This window comes from Columba livia, chromosome 1 (assembly GCF_036013475.1).
Source record: "Columba livia isolate bColLiv1 breed racing homer chromosome 1, bColLiv1.pat.W.v2, whole genome shotgun sequence".
Lineage (NCBI taxonomy): Eukaryota > Metazoa > Chordata > Aves > Columbiformes > Columbidae > Columba > Columba livia.
This window is the reverse complement of record NC_088602.1, coordinates 178,627,475-178,651,267: the sequence shown is the minus strand read 5'-3', so window position 1 is coordinate 178,651,267 and position 23,793 is coordinate 178,627,475. Positions and strand designations below refer to the sequence as shown.

Genomic DNA, 23,793 nt, shown 5'->3' with positions numbered 1-23,793 from the left:
AGTGTAAAAATGCTTTAATCTGTATTAACCAGCAGTGTAACTGATGTTTTTATAAACGAGTAAATCAGATTATGAAGTCGTATAGTCTAAAAAATAGTTCAGAAATAAGAAAGGAAAAAAAAAAACCAACCAGTTTGAATACCGTTATGTCTTATAATATTTAGATCAATATTAATGCCAAAAAGGCCTATTGTACTTTTTCTGTTTAGTGTTCTGATTTGAGAAACATCAACTTGCTGCTTCTTTAGGTGACCTGGGCACTACTCCTAAAATGCTGCGAAGTGATTCTATGGGTTGATAGAATGTGAAAACACATGGATTATGATGATTTTACAAGGACTCTTAAATGCAGAAAAATTTAATGAAAGTCTATGTGAGAGTTTTGTGTGGAATGTAAAATATGTGGGAGAAAAATGCACTTTTAAATGCATATTCAACTTGCAAGCAAAGCAGGCTCGTTGCAAAACCACTTCTCTTCCAGCAGCTCCTCAATTGTGCTCTGTGGGGCCACCAGTCATCTGCAGAACATTCTGTGAGACGCTCTCTGGAGAGAGCAGGGGATCGTGTGGTGTTCATTCACTTTGTTTCCATTCTTTTAATTGCATGAAAAAGCAGTAAAAAATCTGTCAGTACTTTCCCAGTGCAGTCTGGCTTCACTGTAACAAACCCCAGGGAGTCATCGAGAATTTGTTTTATCTAGGGAGGTGGGATGTTTGGTTGGGCAGTAGGGTATGCCAAAAAAAAAAAAGAAAAAAAAGACAATCCTAAACAGGGCTGGCTTGACAATCTGCTGCACTGAAATAGTGAAGAAACATCAGATTTCAACTACCCAGTAATATGTTGTGCTTTTATGGCAATTACTTCACACTGCTCAATATTTAAAAGATGCTTTTAAAAGAAAACAATGTGGAAATTAAAAGGGAAAAAAAATGTACATTTAGAGGCTAATTATGGTGTGCATGATAAAGAGAAGGAAAACAGGAGTTGAATCTAGATCAGCCTTCTATAAACACACACTCCAATATGGCTGATGACCAAGCAGAGCATGCCTTTTTCCAGTTGAAATTATTAAAAATAGGGGGAATGGTGTGACTTGCTTTAAATGAAGTTTTCTAAGTTTGATTTTTTTGTAAACATATAATATAGCCATGAATGCATGGAATTCATTTTCTGTTAAAAGAACTGATGACTCTGGTTGCCATGATCTGTAGAGGTGGAGTTCCACAGACAATGTTTTTCTTCTGAAGTCTCCTGTGTTACAAAGCTTATGATTCCCTGTTTCACACCCTGTTGCACCATCCTATAGTACATACTAACAGGGGTAAATTCATGGCCCCCATTTAAAGTAAGCAGAGACAACTTTTATGCCAGAGATCTGTTTAGTTGCTCTTAATCTCAATGGGCTGCTCTAATTGTTTTATTCCACCAAATCAACAAGCATAACTCTTTTTATTTTTTTTTTTATTACTGTCTAGTGATTGTTGTTCCACTTTAATATAATTTTTGTTAAATTTAATTTCAAGCCATCTCAGCTGAATTACCAAATAATAATATTGAAAGAAAAGGAACCTGAAAACCAGATACACACTCAGATCTTGTTCTGATTGCAATTCTGGAAAGCTAAAACCAGACAGTAAAAGAGCTTGTAATTATTTGAAATGAAGATTTATCTCTGAATAACTAGATGTAGGTATTAAATCCTGGGTATTAATATTGGACATATGCAGACAATCATCTGCTTCCATTTACTCCATTCACTTTAACAACATCTAATAGAGGGGCATTAGCAACTTTGTATAAATTCATTATTTCAGATGTGTTTTTAATATTGACATTTATTATTAAAATATCTGTTACTTAAATAAGCATGCCATAGTTCTATTAATCTGGCATATTTCTAGTTGAGCAGGGTAACTTTTACTCCTTTACAGTAATAATAACTATAAATATTCACTATTTCTATCTTCTAGTTCCAAATTTTACAGTTTGCTCAGCGCTCCAGCCATGATTCACCTGAATTCTTTGGTAAGGAGCTTAGTAGCAGCTTGATAAACAGAGAAATTCAAGGCATTTTTCTGCTTTGATCTTTGATGTAGCTATGGGCGTCACTGGCCATCCCTTTTTCTTTGGGCACAAAAGTGCTGGAGAACTGGCTTTAACACTGAGCTATACTGTGACAATATGTATGGCTCCTGTGTTTAGGACTGACTTTTCTGGAAAGCAAACGATGCAGATCTCCTACTCCTGCATCTGCATGGGAGGCATTCCTGAGGAAATGAGGTAGGAGTGTATCAGTGGGAACGCATTGGTGGGAACAGCCTCGTGTGGTCATGACAGACACGAATCAAAGCAGGTCAATGGCAGCTCTAACTTGTGTGAGGACCAGTCTTGTGTTTGCTGAGGAGAAAGTGTTAAATAAAAGGTGTTTGTGTAGAAATTATATAGGTACTGTCCATTCTGGATTCATTCTCATTTGGTGCTGAGCCCTAGTCAGAAGCCTTTGGTCCACCTGTAACTTCCTCTCTCTTGACTTTAAAGCTTAAACTTTAGATCTACGATGCCTCTCTTAGACCACTGAAAACCCACCATCAGCAGGAAAGGGCAAGTCCTATGCAAAGTTCTGGTTTGACTGGATTTAGATACCAGCACACAGCAGAAAATTAGCAGTAATGTGATTGCCCTGGATATGCAAAGGGCAAGAAGAATTAACACTTCTTACTAATGAGGTCTAATTAAAAGTGTTTCTAATTTCTTTTCCTTATCCTAACTACTCCTTACCCCTGCCTGGTTCCATAACTTATGTTCGTTGATTTGGAGAATTTTGCTAATGTTGCAATCGGCTGATGAGCAAGAGATCTGTGCTTACGGGATAGAAAATTCCTATCAGGTACTTGTAGCTAAACCGTCCTTAGAGATGAACTCTATCCAGATACCTGCATATTTCACTTTGGAAGTAAGTAAAAGAAAGTCTATTGGACAAAAAAAGAGGCCTTTACGACCTACTGTGTTGTGCCATGCATCTGATGTGTGCATACTTTGAGTATCACTTCTCTGACTACTCCATAATACTGCAGTTCTTGTTCTGTGTGTCTCTACACACACAAAAAAATAATTAAAAAACTTGTTCTATCCTTGTTGCTTGCAGACAGGAAACAGATATAAAGAAAGACTGCAGAGGATGCAGAAGTTTTAGACCTCATGAAGTACCACGTAATATTTTAAAGACAATCATCTGTGGTGGTAAAGACAATATACCTCACAGAAGTAAATTGAGCTAATCCATAGCAACTAGTGTAGACATACAGAGTTCATGACTTTCTACCATCCACACTTATTTTGGTAGCTCTGCTGGTATTATATTTGTGATGATTTCTTGTCTTGGATCTTGTGAAAGAACTTGCAATAGTGCAGGTATAGTCAAGTAACTCTTAAAAATCAACTGGTGGCTGACAGAGCCTTAGTTGCTGCCCAGTGAGTCAGGCATGTACCGCAGCATGGCCTGCTCAGGAGGAATGCTCTGTAATGGTCCCGAGACAGTGCTCTGTTGTTGACAAACACAAATTTCAATGCAATGTCGTGAAATGGTGCTTCTGCGATTTCCGCACAGAGTGATACGAATAGCTCCCAAAGGGTATAAATACTTTAAATCTGGTTACAGTTTTTATGGGGAGGTTGTACGTTCACAGCTGAAACTAGTATAACTTATTTTCTGAAGATTTTTTCTTTTCTTTTCTTTTTCTTTCTTTCTTTCTTTTCTTCTTTTCTTTGCCTTTCTTTTCTTTCTTTCTTTCTTCTTTCTTTCTTTCTTTCTTGCTTTCTTCTTTCTTTCTTTCTTTCTTCTTCTTCTTTCTTCTTTCTTTCTTGCTTTCTTTCTTTCGTCCTTCCGTTTCTTTCTTTCTTTCTTTCTTTTCTTTCTTTGCTTTCTTTTCTTTTCTTTTCTTTCTTGTTCGTTTCGTGTCTTCGTGGATTCTTTCTTTTCTTTCTTTGCTTTCTTTTCTTTCTTCTTCTTGTCTTTTCTTTTCCTTTTCTTTTCCTTTCTTTTCCTTTTCTTGTCTCCTCGCTCTCTTGCTCTTCTCTTTTCGCTTTCTCTTTTCTCTTCTCTTTCTCTTCTCTGCTCGTCTCTTCTCTTCTCTTCTCTTCTCTTCTCTTTCTTTTCTTTCCTTTTCCTTTTCCTTGTTCCTTTCTTTCCTTTTTTCTTTTTCTTTTTCTTTTTCTTTTCTTGTTTCTTTTTCTTTTTTCTTTTTCTTTTTCTTTTTCTTTTTCTTTTTCCATTTTTCTTTTTCTTTTTCTTCTCTCTCGTCCTCTCCTCTCCTCTCTCTCCTCTCCTCTCCTCTCTCTCCTCTCTCCTCTCCTCTCCTCTCTCTCATCCTCTCCTCTCCTCTCTCTCTCCTCTCCTCGTCCTCTCCTCTCCTCTCCTCTCCTCTCCTCCTCTCCTCTCCTCGTCCTCTCCTCTCCTCTCCTCTCCTCTCCTCCTCTCCTCTCCTCTCCTCTCCTCTCCTCTCCTCTCCTCTCCTCTCCTCTCCTCTCCTCTCCTCTCCTCTCCTCTCCTCTCCTCTCCTCTCCTCTCCTCTCCTCTCCTCTCCTCTCCTCTCCTCTCCTCTCCTCTCCTCTCTCTCTCTCCTCTCCTCTCCTCTCCTCTCCTCTCCTCTCCTCTCCTCTTCCTCTCCTCTCCTCTCCTCGTCCTCTCCTCTCCTCTCCTCTCCTCTCCTCTCCTCTCCTCTCCTCTCCTCTCCTCTCCTCTCCTCTCCTCTCCTCTCCTCTCCTCTCCCTCTCTCTCCTCTCCTCTCCTCTCCTCTCCTCTCCTCTCCTCTCCTCGTCCTCGCTTCTCCTCTCCTCTCCTCTCCTCTCCTCTCCTCTCCTCTCCCTCTCCTCTCCTCTCCTCTCCTCTCCTCTCCTCTCCTCTCCTCTCTCTCTCTCTCTTCTCTCTCTCTCTCCTCTTCTCTCTCTTCTCTTCTCTTCTCTTCTCTTCTCTTCTCTTCTCTTCTCTTCTCTTCTCTTCTCTTCTCTTCTCTTCTCTTCTCTTCTCTTCTCTTCTCTTCTTCTCTTCTCTTCTCTTCTCTTCTCTTCTCTTCTCTTCTCTTCTCTTCTCTTCTCTTCTCTTCTCTTCTCTTCTCTTCTCTTCTCTTCTCTTCTCTTCTCTTCTCTTCTCTTCTCTTCTCTTCTCTTCTCTTCTCTTCTCTTCTCTTCTCTTCTCTTTCTCTTCTCTTCTCTTCTCTTCTCTCTCTTCTCTTCTCTTCTCTTCTCTTCTCTTCTCTTCTCTTCTCTTCTCTTCTCTTCTCTTCTCTTCTCTTCTCTTCTCTTCTTCTCTTCTCTTCTCTTCTCTTCTCTTCTCTTCTCTTCTCTTCTCTTCTCTTCTCTTCTCTTCTCTTCTCTTCTCTTCTCTTCTCTTCTCTTCTCTTTCCCTTTTTTTGTCTTGTACATCTGTTTGCATACTGAGACATTATTTCTCTGTGGCTCTGCAAACAAGTACTGATTTGTAGAGACCGAAGTTTGTCAGATGTATAATACATATGCTACTCCAGCTAAAACATCTGTTATGTAGCTTGTTCTAGGTCATTATGGTTAATCATGACATTTTTAATTGCATCATTGTTCTCTGCAATGATCAGAGAAATCTTATAAAATTTGTCGAGGTAAAAAATTTATATCCAACCGTTCTTTCCAAGTAAATTCATTCTGTGAACTTAAAAAAAGCCCAAGAATGAGAAATCATCCTTTCTGACAGCTGTTTAACATAGAAAAAGAAATCTTCATGTTTGGTGTACCCCCACTTACTGCTTAGAAGTAATAATTTCTAGTATTGATGCAGTGAATCTAGAATAATCTTACTCAGATAATAAACTTGCTTAGATAATAATCATACTTAGATTTTATCTGTTTAATGCCTCTTTAAGCATGCTGCTATCTAAGAAGCAATTAAGTAAGTTTTCATAGCAATAATTACTTTTTCTACACCTTAAAAGAATTGCATATCACTGACCACACATAGTTAAGTGGCATTCAAGATGAAATCCATCTGATCAACACAGACAACTGCTTATGTGCAGTACAAATCATTCCCTGATCATCCACCGATCGAAGCCTCCATGAACACAACAGATGACAGCCAGCTCTGATGAAGACGTAAATTGTAGACAGCTAAAATAAAGCACAAGTAGCCTTACCTTTCATCCTTTACCCCATCTCTTTTTAGAGATCTTCAGTTCTAGCAGGCTAAATATTAAAATCTCTTACAATCATCATTGGTCAGCAATCAGCCATCCACCAAGGACTGCCCATTTTGCCAGAGCCATTGCAGTATAAACAACTATATTTCAGAGGGTGGAAATACTGCCTCAAAAATGCAGCTTTGTTGGAATGTGCAGTTAACAATTTTTTGTTTGTATTTTGACAGTTCATCATGTTGGATTTCAAAACATCCAGCTGTATTTGTCTGGGAAGGGTTTTTACTGATTGTAGGGAAACACTTTGAAGATATTTGTTTAACCTAAATATTTATGTGAGTTTATAACGGATAGGAGTATATTTAAACAGGATAATAATTCTTGAAATGACTTAGAAATACAATACATTTGGAAGGAAGAAATAACTGATGTCCTTCTAAAGTCAGAACTATGTTGTCAGCTGGTTAGTCTGTGGTCATGTACAGGAACTACAACAGCCAAAAACAAAAAAAACCCAGAAGCTGTTAACAATTTTGTCCTATGAATCTTTCTTTCTTCCAAACTTAAATTTAGGGTAAGGACTGTTGGAGCTGCTTCATCTGCTGACAGACCAAAGTCTGTTAATGGAGTACCTAGTAGGAAAATAATATTGTCTCAATCTTGTCATGTAAAGGTATTTTTTTGTTTGTTCAGGGGGTCAGACATTGTAAAGAGTTAGGTCTTTCACTGTGACTGTGGAATATTTTTTTTTTAAGGTGAAGACCTGTTCTGTAGTAATTAGGCTGAGTGCACCAGCTCTTGCTGTGTGTTAGCTTCTGCCAGATGTTTCTGAGATGCCTACTGCTTTATGGGAAGTTCAAACAGAACTTGTTCCTAGCATCAGCACAGGCACCTGGGTTACCTTGGCTGAAAGGGGAGCTGTGCATCAGCTGAGGTCAGGTCACTGGCTGCATGCACTCCTGGAACACTCTAAATGTGCCACCACAGTGGAGGTGGCTTCAACAAGGGTGTTTTTGTAAGAAGAACATGCTGAAGGAAAGTAAAGGAATCATTGAGGCAGCTTGCTCAGCTGCTAGTTTCTTGGGGCTGCCTGGAAATTTAGCCTAAAATATGAGAGCCAGCTGAGACCCTCTGGAGTTTAAAGTCAGTCAGCTTTCTACCAGCTTAACAAATGGTTTCACAAATCACTCCATACTTCTTTGAAAGATAATAATAAGACTACCTGGAGTAGGAATAACTGGCAATTCAATGACATTAAAGTGTCTCAGCAGATCTTGCGCCTGGTGGCAGTGAAATGAGAAGATGCTTGGCAAAGCAAGAAAGCCTTTGCAAGAGTTCAGGGTTCACCAGAAATGAAGAATTAAAATCTAACTGGAAAGATTTACATTATAAACTGACAAAAAAGATGTAGTTTGAAAGCTGTTTTGGTGTTTTGTAAACACCATAAGATTTGCATGTGAATGGACTTGCTTGCTAACAGCAGGACAAAGCTATGAGCTGCAAGTAGGAGAAAGACTGGCCAGAAGTGTAGTATTATGCAGCCTGAATGGTATAAATGACAGAAATAAAATGTCATTGTTTTCCTGTGATAATGTACTCTTTAGCTTAGGCTTTCTGAACTGGCATCATCATATCTCAACAAGTTGCAGCTCAACAAAGTGATGGCTAACCTGTCATTAAATGTAATAGAAATAGAAAAAATGATAGTACCTAATATTGTGACTAACTTGCTGATCATCATATTGTATTATATCTTTTCCTCTCATTGGGCAATTTCTTAAGACTCATGTGGCAGAAGAAAGAAGGTTAATTTGGCAACCAGGCAGAGCAGAAGCTACATCAGGAAGATGGGGCAGCATGAGAAGATTTTCACAGGGGTAAGGGTCTGTAGAGCAAGATACAGCAACACTCTGTAAGTAAAGATCAGAAAGGCATAACTCTGGTTGGTTATCACAACCATGACAATCACCAAGGTCACATGTGACAAGAACAACTGCTGCCCTTGATACTTACAATCTGACACTCATCAGGAGGTTTATGACCTCTTTGAGAGGAAGACCGTATAATTTGGTGAGAGTAACACTGAGCTCAGGTTGACACAGATATGATAGGAGTTGGAAAATGACCCTCTGGGCTTAGTGCCACATAAATGTGGTCAGAGAACTGGAAGGGGAAGCTCAGTACCAGGCTATTGGACTTTGAGGAACATAATGACATGGTTGAAAACCTGTGTTCTGTTTGGAAAAGTGTGAGGAAAAAGAGATATAATGAAAAATATCATCATTTTGTGAAATCTGATTTCTTCTTCTTCCTTAAACACTTTTGGTCCACTCAAACTAGAGTTTTATAAAATGACAACAACAGAAAAAGACAATGTATTTTAATTAAAAAAAAAAAAAAAAAAATGAAAGCCACCGCCTTTCACAAATTTAGAGGGAAAACATAATTTTGGGATTTTGGGGAAGATTGTACTCGAACACAATCATGCTGAACAGCCAGCCCTGGGAGAGAGATACTGCACAGGTCTCAAACAGCTAATCCTGTAATGAAAGAGAGCAAAAGAGCAGAGCTGGAATAGCTGGCTCCAGCTACATATGAAGCATGACACTAATGGTAGAGAGTGTCTCTCATTGGCCAGCCTGGATGTCAATCTAGATGCTGACCTGTTATTCTCCCTCCTAGCTTCTATGTGCACCTGCAGCTAAAAAACTGAAAAAATCCTTTTTCTCCTTGACAACAGTCAAACATCATCCTCACATTCTTTTCATACCAAGTCCAAAACACAGCCTAGCTACTGGGAAGAAAAAAATTAACTCTGTCCCAGGGACAAGCATGTGAAGTTCAGTGTGTTATCACATTATTTTCATCTTAAATCCAAACTAAAAGACCCTGCTAGCTACTAAAGAGAAAAGATTCTAACTGTATGAAGAAAATTAACTCAATCACAGAAAAAACAGCACAATTATTTAGTGTCTGTTTTAGATGGCAATGGACAATTTAAGCTCACAAATCCCTGCTTGTCTGCAAAAACTACCACTGAATTTAATGTAAAAAGGCAAGACCTTACTTATGTTATAAGATGCTATGAATGATTTCTGACATTTAGAAGATGTATTTTCAAGTAAAAGAACAATAAGAAGCATGGCTAATCTTTCACTGCTTAAAGAAGTGATTTATTTCTTAAAATTGTTAGAAAATGCATCAGAATAATTTTATTCATTTGCTTTTGAAATGAAATGTAGATCCCTAGGGCAAGTACTGTCTTCCAGTGACGTATGTATAAAACTTGGTCCTTGACTGAAATTTCTAGGTACTGCTGCACTGCAATTTATAAACATCTGCAATAAAATGCCTCTTGCAGAATGTGTTTGAATCTGATTCAAGAATGAATAAGTCACTTCTAAAGATTCTGGCAAATAATTTCCAGTTGTCTCTTGTACACATGCTGAGCTACCAGTAATCTGCTAATTAATCTTAAAATTAACACAGTCTGCAGCCCGCAGGAAAGCATGCAGCAAGTCTTCAGTCATATGCAATCTTCAACTCAGACCTTTAATAAATATACTGAGATGGTCATTTAATAAAGGCTTTCATCAGAGGTTTGATGTTTTTTGCTCTGCACTAAACTGCAGAAAGAACTTATGAATAAGAAAACTAAATTGCATATGATAGTCTGCGAATCAAATATAGCTGATTACGCCAGCTCCAAGTATCTGGAATAGGTGTGTGAGAGAATATCCCTTGTCAAAGAGCTTTATACTCCCTTTACAGCTCCTTGAAGAAGATGAACCTGTATTTCTGAAGGAACTTTTTGAGATTATTTTGAACCTCTGTCTTATGCCAGAAATTAACTTTAAAAAAACCTGCTGATGAGACTGCAGATCATCCTCTGCTTAGAATGACTCAAACACATATATTCAAGGGGGAAAAACAAATAGCTTTTTTTCATGAGCCAGGGGAAACAGGAGGCTTCAAGATCACAAAGAGACTACTATGTTACCCTGGGCTACAGCGTGGAGTGGAGTGCCTAAAAGGAATATAACACGTTAGGCCTGTATGAACTGACATGCCACAATCTCAGTGACTTTGTTCTTGTGATGTCTGAACTGGCTGATCCAGTTTTGAAGAGCTTTGTATGACACTTCATGTCATACTGACATTCCTGTTGGGATATACAGGTCATATCCTCACACTATGGCTCCCTTCCCTCTTCCCTTAGTCTCACTTCAAAAGTGTTCCTACTTAGTTTGGGGCTGCAGGACCACATTTAGGGCAAGAGGCACATGGTGCTGAAGTTCTGCTGATCTAAACCCACCCAGACCTTTTATATACAGTTGTGAAAAATCAGACCGATTCACTGCGTATGCATTCTCTCAGCGTTTCAGCATGTTAACCTTTTCTCTTGGTGATGTTGGGTAATTTAAAGGAAAAAACAGTAGTAATTATTTTATATATTAGGAATTCAAAAACTTGTGTATGATATCTGCCATGTTTGTATCGTGGGTCTGTCTCAACCAGTAGGCACTATTTCAATCAAAACATTTTGTGAACAAAGTCAATTTTTGGCACAGCTTCAACTATTTAGCTAGCTGGAACTTAAATACTCTATTTTTACAGCTATTTGAAAATGGATTTATGGGTTTGCAGTAAGTCCATTTTTGCTGTATTAACACTGTTTGAAAAGACATCTTTCAAATCTAAGGTCACAGTTTCAGCTAGTCATGAACAATGCATCATTTTCAACTCTGTTATTAGTATTTATAATTTTACAGGAGCAGCAGTCTAAAATATAAACTGTGGCTGTGTTATTATGGCAGTAATCATTTGACCAACACTGATCTTTTGGAAGTCTTGTAATTATTTTTTTTCCCCTCAATCTATGATTACCTAAAGGATTTCAGGTTTTTCTAAAGTACAGTTTAAAATTTATTATATTTGATTTTTTTCCCTATTAAGCCACAAATCAGAAGTTTTTAATCAGTTGTGCCAGTGTTCAGTGTAGAATAAAACCTGGCATTATAAACACTGAATGTACTTTTGTTAGAGGAAGCAGACCTTTCAAGCTTTCATTCTTCAAAGTATGTGCTTGTCAAAATCAGAAAAAAGAGGGGAGGGAAATGACATATTGTATGGTAACAAACAAACAAATAAAACACAAAGGATTTTTCTTTTCAAACCTGGCATGTACTCCAAAATAGTTCTTGCCATGGGAACACTTGATTAATCTCAGCAGCTTCCACTTTTCCCAGTTGGGTACGGTCCTGTCAAGTCTCATAATTGCAAATGCAAAGCTGTTTTACATACAATAATGGATGATTTGGTGTTCCTGCTCATTTTGCCAAGCTGCAGAAGTGTATTCTCAAGTATATGAGCATGTCACTGGAGAGTGTATTTACGCAAGGGAAAATGTGCCCCAAAGTAATTTACAATCAGCCCTGTTCTAGCAAAATAGAAGGAACATGTTGTCCTCCCTGGAGCACTGTGACGCAGTGTCAGTGGTATAAAATTAGACATGGCTGAGACTGGTTCATTTGAATGGTTGTATGATGGACACCTGGTTTTGAGTCCTGCACTGGGTTTGTGGCTTCCTTTGTGTGCGAAAGGACTCAAGCCTGTCACATGCATTTACGTGGGTCAGTAGGGCCAGGTTCTGCAGATCTCTGCCTTAAAGCAGTAGGAGATTCATGGCTTCAGTATATGTTGAATATGGATACAAGAGAGACACAGAGGGTGGGGAAAGAGAGAGAGGGGGAAAGATAGAGAAAAATTGCTCTAATACCTCCAGCCTTCAGCAGGGAAGATGGTGATCTCTGTGGTCAGTCTCCCTGTGGTCAGTCTTCCAACATTTTAGGAGTCACCTTTCTGAATTCTTATATATAGTGAGGTCCTGGATGGGAAACCAAACTATAAATGGATAATTATATGCAGAACAATGTGTGTATGCATATACAACATTTTAATGCTACTTGTATATAGACTATCTATTTAAATTTTTTATATACACTTATAAAATATGAGAGCCTTATGTTAGAGGATTCTTCCATTACTGCAGCTATTGCAAATCAGTGCAATGCTACAGAATAGCAGGATAATTAAAGTACTAATTGCAGGGCTAATCTCTCTCTGCCTGTTGGAGTGCAGTCTTGATGCCTGACCGTGGATAACAGTATGGAAAACATTTGGAGTATCAGAGCTGACTTCGCTACTTCGATCTTAGGTCTTTAGTTGCAATGAAAAGATTAATTGCATAGCAAAATATACCGGGAACTCTCAAGTATGCCTAGTTACACTTTTCTATAATGCAAGAACCAGGGACTTTCAGTTTTTATAATTAAGAGGTACTTACAAAGGTAGAAGGAAATATTGTTACATATGTGCTGGGACTGGCCTTAGAAACTGGAGCTGAAGAGATCCCTAATTGGTGGTGCTTTCCAAATTTTCATTATGCAGGCTAAACTTTCTGAGGCAGGTGCAGACTTGAATGATTATTGTTTTTTCTACCTAGCATCCCCAATAGTGTTTGTACGCATCTCAATGTGATCTTTAACAGTGCAGTTACACACTCTGTTCTTCAACTCACATTTTTGAGGCACAGGATTTTGAGGGTGGAGAGGGGGAGGAGGAAGGGAACAGGGTCTGGCTGCCCTTCACCTGCTGCAGCACTGACATTGGTGGTGCTCCCAGCCTTGTCCCGTGTCTTCTCCACAGAGCCAGGAAGAAGCGATTGCTCTGCAGGGTCTTGCCAGTAGTGCCTGTTGTGCAGCCCACAGCCCATCTTGGCAATGTAATTTCTTTCCAATGGTCATGAAATCTTTTGGTTGAGCCTTCTTGCTCCTGGGCAAACTGGTGTCAGCATCAGTGGTGTAGCCCAGAGAATGAAGAACCACTGCAGAAGGACAACAAGGAGAGACACTACCTGGTGTAAACAAATTTATAATTGTGATTTGTTTATACTTACTACCAAAAAGTGGTACAATAACGTGTGGTCAACACTGAACAGCAGAACTTATTATTAGCCTGACTTCAAAGGAACATTGGTCCTTAAAAACTGTGAATTGACTGTTGCTATGTTGAAAAATACTGTGTGTAAGATATAGGGCATAAAAATCATCATTTGTAATAAAATGCGGTAAAAAATAACATATGAATATGAAATTAAATGCATTTTTTTCAAAATAATAAAAAGGTTTTTATTGTCCTTAAGGTTTTTGCCCTTCAGTTTTTCACTTACTGACTTTTCACCAGCACAACAATGTTTTGAGGCAAAATGCTGGTTTTGCAGAGACAGTCTTTGCATTCATAAACTCCAACCCACAAAAAACACCTCTGAGACTTTGCATTTCTACTTTGTAGAAAAACAGGTTTTGTTTTGCATTTTTAAAACAATGGTAAACATTAAAATGAAGCTGCTTTTTAGAAGGTGTGCCTTCAATATAGATGTTTAGGGACAATATGGGCATAAAAATGGAATTCTATAGCCTGGTTTGGGGTGGTCTGGGTTCATGATGCAAGAGCTCTTCCTAATTTTATCTACAAAATGATGTAATTGTTATAAAATCATTGCCAGTCTCAAGTTCATTTGATTAGATTAATAGGGTTGATTCTTATCCTGCTGATAGAAAAGTCCATAGAAAATTGGTCACTTCTTTTGAATGAAAAATGTGCTGATCCAGTGTGTGAGAAAACAAAAGAGAAACCAGCTGAAGAAAAGCAAGACCAGCTACACTTGTCTATCCATTAGAATGGGAACAGTTGTGGGGAAGAAGAGGACTAACACAGCTTCATCTCCTGCCTCCCTGTTGTTCTGCGGAATCTCTGTGGCCACTCCAGCTCTGAAAAGCAAATGCAAATAAGGTAAGTGGGGAAGGAGGAATTAAAACCCAAACCTAAAGCTGTATTTCTGATAATCTATGAAGAGCTTGCTTTTCACTAAAAACAAACAAACCAACAAGCAAACAAGAAACAGTTTTATTTAAGAAACCCCAAACTGGTGTCTGATTTGCCACTGCTACTATAGGCCACTGCAAATAGCAACTTTGGGATGCAGCTGGGATCAACCCCATCCTTGGAGAGTGTGAGTCGTGTTTTATGGTTCTGCCAAGAGAAACAGTTTTCAATAACAGCCTGGCCTCTGGAACGGCTGGGCCCTCACAGGCAGGGGCTGTCTGGAAGATATTTCCAAGCCATGCATTTGTTGCCCATTGATGTCACGATCATCCTGCTGACTTGCCTGAGGCTGATTTATTTCTTCCAAAGAGCACCTGTTTTCCTTCACTTTGATGCTTTCCAATTTGTTTCTGCTTGAAAACACTAATCTATAGTTTAGAGCAAAGTGAATAGCTAGAATACTTTAATTTTGCTGGAAGAACAGCATCTTTTTAAACTTCTGCTTGACCTAAAATAAACCAGTTTATTTACTTTGGAAATATATGCTTTTAAGTACAGCTTTAAAAAAAGCCCCAAACAATAACTGGAAAGTAAAATTTGAAATTTTAAAAAAGTGAGAGTGATTTTTTGTTATTACAGTGTATTTTTTCCTGTTTTAAGATCAAAGGTATTCTGTATGTAAAACATGAACTTGCACATACTTTTATTGACTAGAGTAATAATTTTTGATGAGTAAACTATCTGTCTAAAGAATCTGACATCCTTCCCTGTAAGGATTTCATGTTACAGAATATGATGCTCTTCACTTTGATTGCTATGGTACCTGGTCACTTTGCTCAGGGTTCCCTCTGTTTCACTGAAGAGACGTAAAAGGTTGCGTGTTTCCAAAGTGGGATTTAAGACCTAAAGTTACTTCAGATGGCAAACCTTCTGGTGTGATCACATGCCATGCTGCAGAACATATGTCTGTTCTTTACTGATTTTCTTGATATGAGAGCTGGCTAATGGGAAAATCCTTTTGACTTTGGAGGTTTACCACTTTAGACACTGCTCCTAATTTCTTTTTTTATTTTCTATAAATTTTTATGTTTTGTACATTTTCTGGATATTCAGACTATTTAAGAAATTTGGGTAGATTTCTCTCCAGAAAAAGACCAAACACAACTTTAACGTATTTGTTTGTGTTTCCCAGCTTTTTCTGCCAAACAACAGCTGGACGTGAACTTTGGAACCATCCTGTTCTTCAAATATCTGTGCCTTGGGGAGTATTTAGCAAGTACAGACTACAGGACAGGTCTAAATTAGTTCCTCGTGTATCATGATCTGTGTCCTCTAACTAGGTGGGACTATATTCTATTCAGCTTTAATGCCAACCTTTAAAACTACATTAATAACAAGGATAGTGTGGATTAAAAAAAAAATTTCTTCCAGTATTATTATGTAATGTACTGTAATAAAATGAATAGTGATCCTCAAAATTTTGCTGAGGTGACACCACATGGATATTTACAGCAACACTCAATGGAAGTCTAGCCTTCTTTGCACTTTCATATACCCAGAAGCCATGGATGTGATGAGCAAAATGTTGTTCATCACCTGATGGACATTTATTTGGCATTGTGTTCCACAGAGACCCCAAACATATACTGCAGACACATCATGTAAGAGAAATTTATTTGGTGGATACTCCTTTGTCCACATGACAGGAAAAGGAGTACCAGAAAAAATGATAGTAAAGATTGTTCTGTAGGCTGAACCTCAATCCATTCTGTTAGAAGTAATTTGTGAACTTGTGACATGAAGTAATTTCAAATCATCAGGCTATTTCTTAACTATTACACTATCTCTAACAGATTTGATTAGAACTGCTATGCCAGATTCAAAAGCTGAGCACTGTAAGTATACTGGTTAGTAAACACAGTTTATTTTTGAGATAATATTCCACTTCAGCTGATCGAATCCAAACACATACACATTAATTTTTATGCTTACAGGAATTGTACCTCACCTTTTAATACATCGCATGGAGTTTAATTCTACTAAGATCAAAAACATAATCAAATCATCTTGCAAGCTCAATATTGCTTATTAGAATTTTTTACAGTTACCTATAAGTAGAGTGAAATATTTCTCTGCTCCTGTGCCTGAACTGTAACATTTTAATGTTTAATCAATTTTTAATTTAATAACTGTTATCTAATTCAAGCTTACTTTGAGTTTTAGTTGCTGTGCTTGGACATAGTGTATAAGGATGTAACTTGCACATACTGACTGATCTTAGAGGAGTTACAGTTATAATCCTTTTAATACTTCTGAAGTTTAAGAGTATTTGTACCTAGGGCCCTGTTCAGTCTCTTACTATATAGGATGCAAATGTTGATACTGAGGCATGGAGCAAAGCCACAGGAAAACTGTGGTTATGTGGATGTGGGGACAAGATGGAGGGGCTGCCCCTGCATAAAGCTTTGGGAACCGCTCTACAGAGAACAACAGCTGAGGATGAGCTTGATGGAATAGTTTTTAGCAGCTCTGGTTTGGGAATTAGCGCTTCTTTTAATAACCACCTCTACCGAATCAGCTCACACTAACGCTAACACAAGCCCTTTCAGGAGTTCTGCAACAAATTCTCCATGGAACAGAACCTCTTTGAGGTCATAGCACATCAAGAGAATTCACCACCTGCTCTGATAGAGTTTACAGCAGTTTCAAGCTGGTTTAACTCTGAAACTGCACTTTTCTTAGTCTGTTTTCGGCTGAACAATATCCTTGAAAAAGCATATTTAAACTTTGTATAACAGAAATTTAACTGGAGCTAATTAAACCTCATTAACATGAAAGATCAGGAATACAAAAGATGTATTATCCAAGCAATGCTTCATTGTTCAAAATTTATTGCATTTATTTGCTTGTAGAAATGGTGTAAGACGGCCTATACAGAAAGAAGGCAGGTTATTTAGAGAGTTTCTAAGTATCACACATGATGCAAAAAGCTCAGGCAGAAATACATTCACTGATTTCTTATTTCTACTTGTCTGTCAAAGTGAGCAAGTAAATATGTTTGAAAATAACTGGGTTTTTTTAATTAATGTATTCATAAATGTATAATTTGGTTATGGTTTCTGAATGCTACAGCTGTTTTGCACAGTAAACATTCAGCTAATATGTTTTTGCTTGTCAAAACCACTCCAGAACTATATACCCAATAGCTGTTGTTTAGAAAGACATGATCTTACCTATAGCTGAAAATATTCAATACAATTCCCTTATTTCAATCCAAACACAGATATAATACTGTGAAAATGTATGGCTGAAAAAATGTGTGTGGTGGGGAGGGCAGCTGAACCTTGTTATGTCTCCTTCTGTGTCCAGACCTCTCTGAGCTGAGTTTGATGTGTGCGGGGAAGACACAGCATGGCCCAGGGAGGGAAAATCATGAAAGCATTTGGAGCTGTGGGTGGATAAATAATATAACTGTTCTGCAAAAAGGATTCATGCAATCACAGAATAATTTAGTTTGGAAGGGAACTCTGGAGCCACTCTGCCAAAACCAGTGCAAACTCCAAACTTATATTAAGTTGCTCAGGAGTTTGTTCAGTTGTTTTTTTGATGTCTCCATGGTTGGTGATGGCACAGTATGTCTGAGAATTTACTCCGATGTGTGATCACCCTTATTGTGAAGGGTCTTTTATTGAGCATTTAACTGGATTTTTTTTCTTGCTACAAATCTAGTCTAAATTAATCTATCTTCATAAGAATTTTATAGTTTCCCTCTGTAGTGAGTTGAAAGAAAGTGCCATTTCCTGAGATCTTTTTGGATGGGATTGAACGTCCTCAAGGGGTTCCTCATAGACACAGAAGGAACCCATATAACACAGAAAAATGATCATAAGGCACTTCTAGATAATCGAAGTCAGGTGAAGAAGGATTCTGTCTGGTCTGCATGTGCTTTAAATGGACTTTCATAAAGAATCTCATCAAGGATTACCTTCACACTTGGTCTAAAGGACTTTAGTTAGTACTCCAGCTAAATGCAGATGTTTTTGCTGTTTGGGATTGTTTTTAGTACATTGCTTTGTGTTCCCGAGCTTAGTTGGCTCCCACTACCTGAGTCTTGAGCCCTCATGAGAGATGGTGGCTTCTTTTCTCATCTGACTCTGAAACCTTTACTTCTCTCAGAGTGAGCAATTAGTGAGTTTCCTCCCCCCAAAAAAGTCTGTAATTTGGAACTCTTGATCTTTTTTAAATAGATAAATTTTAATGAGATAATTATTTCATTATACAGTTCATTTGTTATTCACTGATGCTATAAACGGCTCATTCTGTGGGTAGGTGCCATATATATTAGTACTGTATTCTCTTAGAATATTTTAATGCTATTTTTTGCTATTTCTTAGTGCTTAATTATATATTATAGTTCATACTGCATGTATGCTGCAAATGGGATTTTTTTGTTTTCCATTTGTTGATTTCTTATACTTTATTGCGTATTCATGTCTGTTTTATCTCAATATGAAATTCTCAAGTACTGGCATCTGAGCACATCACTGGTCTGGAAGAATGAGGCTAAGTTTAGCACTCCTTCTTCTAATCGTAGAACACTTTTAGTTTTAGCCCAAATAGTCTTTCTTTAAAAAATGAACAAACAAACAAAAATACTTGTTTATTTTTTCACATTAGGAATTTTACTTAGACAAGTTTTAATTAGAAGAAATAAGATTTTTATTTTTTTTTTTTTTTAATGCAGACAACTACTGGACGAAAAGCAGAAAACAACAATCAGAAAGGCAGAGAGGGAAAGAGACAGTAGAGCAGATGTTGAGAAAGAACTGGAAGGAAGGTAATTATTTCATCCAAGAGCTCAAAGCCCTTGCAGGAGCACACCAGCCCTGATGGAGGAGCCGCGATGGCACTGCCAGCATTGTCAGGAGACCATCCCTCTGCAAGGAACTTGCTTTAGCCACAGGAGATGGGCTCTTTTTTCTCAAGAGGAAAGAGTTGCAGACTACTAACCCAGTTTCACACTTAAGGAGTTTGGGCACCACTTGTTCATGCCTGGTTTTAGTAATAATAATAATAATAATCAACAGCAGCAGGAGTGTGGTAATAATGATAGCATCTTTTTGCAAATCTCTCAAAAAATCAAGATAGTTAAGATTTGCGTAGGACTGAATCATGAAGTTCAAGCTAGTTCATGTTCAAGGAGGGTAATCCATGTTTGACTCTTTCTTTCACATAGTTTTTGAGTTGAAAAAGCAGTTTGTAAACTTATTTCAGAAACAAACATCATAAAACAATGTACAAAATTCTGTTTGTTTGTTTTTTTCTTTGGCGATCTGAACGTATTTATGCAACGACAGAGGCAGTCTACACAAAAGCTTTGACACCGCAAATTTTAAGGAAAATATGTTTGTCTAGCTTTCACTTCTGAGTTAATGTGCTGACAAATATCACTTTGCTTAAGAAGTTTTTTGCATTGTTCTGGTTTATGGTTGTGTGTATTGGAATAATATGTTTGTTTATTTGTTTGTTTTATTATCCTCTTAGTTACCAGGAAGCTTAATTAAACAGAAAAAAAGACAATTAAAATAAAGCAAGTCTGGACTTGATAGGCCATATGTAGTGATGCTGGGAAGAAGAGGATAAATTGCAGCTCTTTCCCAGCACAGGGCTCTGAGGAAGGCTACATGGTGTTTCCACAAACAGCTCTCATTAAAGCTTCCCCTTCTGAAGGCAGTGCCTGTTCCCAAACTGCGTTCTGTGTTCAGCCTGCCAAATTAATACAACAAACACATCCGCTGCTCACATCTGCCATGGTCCTGGTGCCAAGTGGGGTAGGCAAGTGGAAGGAATATGGCTGAAGTCATACACATGCTTCAACTCCTAGAGGCATGAGTCCTCATAACAAGGCAACACGGAGAGAGCAGGTGTTCATCTCTGTCCTTCCTGCTCAGCATCTTCAGTCTCAGGCTTCCTTCCAGCCTGGACACGCCTGTCATCAACCACATACCCAGAGTCCTTTCATGTACTCCAGGTCCTTTTCCCAATCTTGCAATATTACCTTTGCCCAAGCCCTTTCAGTCTTCCCTGAGCCTTCCCAGTTGAATTCCTCATCCTTTTTACCAAAGTCCCACATTCCATTTTTCATTGCTCCACGAGCAATTTTTTGCCTCATTTATGGCAAAACTGAAGGCAATATTGAGTGAGGGCAAAACAGGAACTGGCAGAAGCAAAGGCGTTTGGTAATTCTAAGTTATCCTTGCAGATAAACAGGCTGTTAACTGCTCACTTAGATGGGTCTGTTGAAATAGACCAGTAGGAACTCCCATAGGATAAACTTCTCTTTTGTGTTTCTAATGTATTTTATCTGCCCTGGAAAAGTCTAATGTATTGCAGATATAGATCTACCCCAGGCTTTTGTGTCATCAGATTTTCCAAAGACAACTGTCAGGTTTAATCAGTTTTTTTACAGTACAAAACTTCCAAAGGAAAAGCCTGGCACTGTGATTGTCATGTGGCCCTTCCACATGTGCCAGTCTGTAAACAGCCAGGCTCCTGAACCCAGGAGGCAACAAAGAAACAAACAAAAAACCCCAATAAAACCAATCCTTCATAAGGAGATAAGCAGAGACTGGTCTATTGGGTCTGTGCCCTATTTGAAGCGGTGGATAAAACACACTCTGATTAAATTTGCCATTAGTATTGCCTTTTTTATCATAAAGATTATGAAGAATATCATCAAGGCTTCTGATTTTACTGACTTTTCCCTTCTACAACATTCAGCTTTGCAAGAAGTCTCACTTCATTCCCCCCAACTGTTCAGCTGTTGCAGGGCAGCAATAGAAAAAGGATAATGGGGCAGATAATACGTTTCTCTCAGGAAAATACAGTCATAACCATGATTGAAAGTAATGAGATATTGCACATAGATGCACAAGAGACAATTAATATTCAGCCTTTCAAGCTAATTGTATATTTTTTAAATGGGACTAATTTAAAGAATAGCTTGACTTGAATATTAAAGAAATTCCAAAACTTTTATTCAAGTAAAAAAAAGGCTTAAAAAGACCCAGAGAAATTTCAAAATCCTTTATTTTTCTGAGGGAAAAGTTTTGAAGAGCCTAAAGCCTACCTATCTCTTTCACAGTCAGAGAGATCTAAGTGCCAACATTTCTTAGGCTTTTGAAGGTCTTCATTAAAACTACATAAGTAGGAACTAATGAGCTGTCCCCCCACCTGCACTGCAGTTAGAAACAATGTTGAAGTACAGCATCCCTGTACCAAAACACTTCAGAGGTGGGAAGTTGTTTAAAATCCTTTAGCTCAACTCAATTGCTTGTGCCCAAAACCTTGGAGTAGGTGCAGTTAATTTTTTTTCATTATACGGCCTGTAGTTCCAGGGATCAGGCAGGATTATCATAATGATTTTCTTGGACCTTAGTGTCCTTTAATCCTGTCCGAAGCCCTCTGGTGCTTGACATTTTCTTATGAGGCTCTTTGCTTGCGCAGTGGTGTGTGCTCTCAGCAGAGACAGAGCTGTAGTGGTGCTCTTTAAATAGAAGCACTTGCTTGCTTTGGCACAGAGCTGGTGGCTTATGTCTTCTTTCGTCAGTCATTTTGCCTCTCTAAACCTTAAGGCAGTTTTATACATGAAACAATTATATGTGCTTGTTATTTTAACTACTTTGTTGCCCATGATTTTATTATTGGGCAGAAATAAAACTAATGGCAACTGCTAGTAAGTGAGCAGGGCAGGACTGGAATAGGAAGCTGGGAAAAATCCCAGTCAGTCGAACAGTAACAGCATTCAGAGATAAGGTTTATAGTCTGCCGGCTATGGTTCTATGGCAGCCTAACAACAGACTTAACAGTAAAATGAGGGGAGAAAAAATTATGAACCCATCAATAATGAGGGAAATTCTTGATGCAAATGAACATTTTTGTACTAACCAGTGAGGTTTCTGACTTCCAACACAAAAGTGTGTGCAATGCCTGTTGTCAAACTCTTTCGCAGCCATGCTGTGGCTGATGCAGATGGTATTCTAAGATTCGTGATGACCAAGTGTTAATAGTCCCTGCATCAAGCTCAAAATACTTTTTCTGTTGGGCTAGTAAGCAAATCTTAGCTACAGAAAAATGTTGTAGGTCATATAAACCTAAGTGAGGATGAGCTGTGAAGAAACACTGAGTTTGTATGTGTAAATCTCAGGTGGCTGCCAACAAGATTTACATAAAATATTTATAATATATAAAGTTATGTATTTATCACTTTATTCCATTTCTAATTCCAGGCATTTTTTTTCCCCTGCTGTATTCTAGAAAATCTTTTGATTATTGCTTGGTCAATTAAATAAACAATATATATAAAAATAAAGGGTTTGTGGCTGGCTTAACTTTTTAAGGACTTGTGCTTTTTGTCATATGTAACTTTTTGTTTTATTTCTGTATTCAAATTACTCTCTTCAGAACTGAACCTCTCAGAAAATGAATAATTATTTAAAGAGGAAATTTACTGGAAATATTTAATAGCTATCGGGGCTCTGTGCAAAAGCATCCCACTGACAGCACTGCCTGTGCATTGCTCTGTAATGATACTCCTCCTCCTCTTTCCACTCTTCCTACTTGTTTTTTACGAGTTGCAATTTTGGCAGAAAAAGAAAAAAAAATATCCACACTTTAAAAATCCCATGCCATCAGAGGATTTCCCCTTTTAGAAGTTTTCTTGGCGATCTGCTGTGAGCAGCTCTAACAAGCCAGCTTCTTGCGGGAAAACATAAAATCTGTAGTTTTCATGACATCACTGTATTCCTGGGGCAAATCACCAACATGACATTATTGCTTCAGGGAAGAAATAAATTACCCTGTACCTAAGGAGTGGCTGCCACTGGTAAACTCTGGCACCGCTATCCCCAGGCAGATGCCGCTGCATCTCCCCTTGTGTCTGTCTGCAGACTTGGGACCCTATAGTTGTGATCAGCTCCTTAGGAAATGGCTGTAGCATCAGCCAGAGCTTTCTGAGCTGTGGTCCCTTTTAAGTCTTGTGCACAACAGCAGGGCTTACACCAAGTGCTCCAGCATGGATATAATCCCAATTTAATAACCCAAAGAGGGAAAACAACTCCTGGTTTAAGTGCAGAAGTTCCATATTTCAGCCAGATAAGAAACAAGATAGGGACCAAGGGGAGATGTGTCTCTGGCCACAAATTGTGGTTCCACTTGGAAGCCTCTGAGGACAGTTGAACCTTTCACCCCAGTCCCCTTACCCTCCCAGAGGCCACCTTCACATCACTGCCTACCCTCCCTGCTCTGCAGTCCCGTCCTGTGGCATCCTCTGCACAGGAGCCCTTGTCTCCCAGCCATTCCTGCTGCCACGTCTCTGCTTGGCTTATGCCAGAGTGTGCCACCCCACAACAATGGGCTCCTTCCTATCTTAAATCCCTTCTCTCCCAAGGGTATTCTGCCCCTCTAAGTCTCATCTCCAGCCTTTTCTTCCCTGCCTCTTTTGGTGCACCTGGGTCTTGCATCCCTGTTGGACAGGGTCCAGTAGTGAAGAAGAGTGGCCACATCTAAGGTGAGAGCTGTGGGCAGCTGTGGCAGTGCTGACACACCAATCGGGCTGTTTCTGGTGCTGCTGAAGGGACAGTAGTTTGTTTGCTCTTCCCTGCATAGTGGCTATGGGCCAGGTACTCTGTTGGCAACTGGCTGGGCTAAATCTGACCATGAGCTTTTAAAACAGCCCTTTTCT

At 38.6% G+C, this 23,793-nt stretch overlaps 1 long non-coding RNA gene across 3 annotated transcripts in view; it reads left to right on the top strand.

Annotated features, from left to right (window-relative positions):
* The window catches only part of LOC135578199 (uncharacterized), a 37,066-nt gene extending 14,625 nt beyond the window's left edge, over positions 1 to 22,441 (top strand). The window contains exons 2-4 of one of the 3 annotated variants that reach the window (XR_010469534.1): positions 13,838 to 14,018; positions 15,244 to 15,946; positions 18,796 to 22,441. This is a non-coding gene — a long non-coding RNA (uncharacterized LOC135578199). Of the gene's footprint in view, positions 1 to 7,856; positions 14,019 to 15,243; positions 15,947 to 18,795 lie in introns of those variants that run through there. The other 2 variants (XR_010469535.1, XR_010469533.1) reach the window with 2 other exon arrangements.
* Positions 22,442 to 23,793: the final 1,352 nt, after the last annotated feature.